This window comes from Herpailurus yagouaroundi, unplaced genomic scaffold (assembly GCF_014898765.1).
Source record: "Herpailurus yagouaroundi ecotype Mexico unplaced genomic scaffold, PumYag 188, whole genome shotgun sequence".
Classification (NCBI taxonomy): domain Eukaryota; kingdom Metazoa; phylum Chordata; class Mammalia; order Carnivora; family Felidae; genus Herpailurus; species Herpailurus yagouaroundi.
Window position 1 is genome coordinate 28,085,643 of NW_024412419.1, and position 2,764 is coordinate 28,088,406.

The window sequence follows — 2,764 nt, forward strand, 5'->3', positions numbered from 1 at the left end:
GATGAGGTGAGTTGGTCACTCTGTTAGGTTGGGATACTCTCATTTCAGAAAGAAGTGATACGGAGGCTTTGGTGTCAGCAATAGCATGAACATAGACTAGCTGAGTTTCTGCTTCATCTCTACAGGAAGCTGGTCATTTTTGCCCCAGTGAGCTCTGGAGGTGAAATCAAGAACTCTTACCACTCTAGGATGGTGGTGCTTTGAGAACCCAAGTAATATTGCTTTGTGACTCTCTTTCCAGCATTCATTCCTTTTATTCTCTCTTTTAATTAAAATGCAAGGAGCTGGTCTCTACCTTGGTAACTGTACTGTGCAAATAAAGAATATATAGATATATATTAAAATCATTCACATTTATAAAATTATGCTCTGAAGACAGCAGTTAAAAGGGAAAGCTTGTTGTCCTATTTCAGAATTCTGGTAAAAGAAGCACAGAATACCCAGTTAAGGTAAATATTTTAGTTCTATTAATTAGTTTTTCCTATAAAATGAGAAAAGCTCATAGGTGAAATATAGTAGTCATATCAGTAAATATTTACAAAGTTTATGCTCAGCCACATTGGACAAAGGATCCCAAATATCCTTTGTCCTATAATTCTTAAATTTTGCATAGTTTTACCAAATGAGAAAAATGGCCCACTTTTGATCATTTCTTCTTCTATAGCTTCTAGAAATGACCATTTTGCTGGAATGTGTTCCTAGAAATCAATAATGCTGTGAAACCTGTTTTCCCATAAACAATATTAGAGTTCAAAATCATATTTCTTATTCAGGTTTCAGTAATATATAAACCTATAAATTAAACCCAAAACATAAAATCAGGGATAGCTAACCATCACTATAAATATTCAATAATTGACTTTCATTTTTAGAAAAAGAAATAGATTATTATATTACATACAAGAGCTAGCAGTATATTTTCATTTCATAGGTCTGTAATTGTCAAAAAATGGCAATTTCCTATGGTTTAACCTATTATATATAATTTACATGAAGTTCACAAAGCAGAATTTTGGTAGGTTATAAATTTGGCCACAACCAGTATATTAGCTCAAACATGGGTTTGAAATGTATTTAATAATAACCTTGCCTGCCTGATTTGGGAATGTACTTTTCAGGATAATTTGGATGGAAGTCCTGGGAAATGTGTATGTATTTCTTTTTTCACCCTTAATTTTTTTCCTGTAATAAGTAGAGCATCAAAAATCATCCCATTAGCCTCAGGTTTGTGCCCAAAGTATGAAGGAAACAATTGATATTGTGGATGAAGTTTTGATGATTCTTTTATTTACAATAATATATTTGAAAGTAAGGATTAGTAAAAAGAACAATTAAATAAGTACATAAAGCTATGGCAATATAAATATTTATTAAAGCACTATTTAGTATAGTGAAAAGTAGGAAAAACATAAATGCCTGAAAGAAAGGATTAGCTAAATACATTACAGTACAAAGGGAAATTTTATAGACATTGAAAATAATGTTGTAGGGGCACCTGGGTGGCTCAGTTAGTTAAGCGTCCAACTTCGGCTCAGTTAGATAAACGTCCAAATCTTGCGGTTTATGAGTTCCAGTCCAGTGTTGGGCTCTGTGAGAGCTGTCTCACTCTCTCTGCCCTCCCCTGCTCACACTCTCTAGGTCTCTCTCTCAGAAGTAAACATTAAAAAAATAATAATAATAAAATAAAGGAAATCCTTTAAAAATGATGTTGTAGAAGAGTATTAACATCAGAAAAATTATCATTATATATTGTTAAATGAAACATGTAGGTTGCAAAATGATGCAGTATAAAAATACATACTGATACACATATGGGTAGAATAGAAAGACTGTTCAACAGTAGAAATGCTAGTAGTGTTTTTTTCTTTCTGATTGTGTTGTTTTAGTTTTCTTTTGCCAGTCTAAATATTTAAGTTTAATAACTGTGAAAGAATATGTTTATCATTGTGATAAGATAAGAACAAGAAAATGCAGGACTTCCTCCCATTACTTCTCCCTCAAAGAATTTTTTTGAATTATTTTAAATTATACTATTGTGAACAACTTGTACATATATATATATATCTTTACATTCTCAAGAATGTAATTTTCAGTGGGATAAATTGAACAACAGTTGAGTTGTTATAGTAAAGAGTATTTAAAATATAATTTTTGTAGATATAAACAAAAAGATTGCATCCAGTAAAGTATAGGGGAAATGATATGAAAAAGATTTTCAATGGAAACATAAATACACATGTTCAATATGTATATGAAAGTCAAGGCAAGTTAAAATAACATGATTTTCTATTTACCAGATTTGTTAAAATTAATGAATATGATATGTCAAGTTTTGATAAGGCCACAGAGAAACAGGTGCTCTCATGTGTAGGTGAAGGGAATATTAAGTGGTATTGTGTGTTGTTTACAAAGCAGAAACATGGCCAAGCCCAAAGTCATTGGAAAATATACTCTAACATTTAGTCAGAGGTATTACAAAGTTGTACAGCAAGGGCCAGGCATGTGTACTTTTATTTCAGACTTGTCCATTTTAATATAATAGCTTGAGTAGTAGGAAGGTATTTGTGATGTTGTAAAAGAATGATTTGCTTTAAAAATAATTCCCTAGTGGTTTTCCAAATACACATTTTAGGACCACACTGTTTACCTTACTGAGGTGGACAAAATGGTTTCTCATGTGAAATGTTTATTTGTTAATGGGCAATATGAGGGCCATATCAACCCATGTATGCTCCTGTGTATTTTACCAGTCACCTCCTCATCT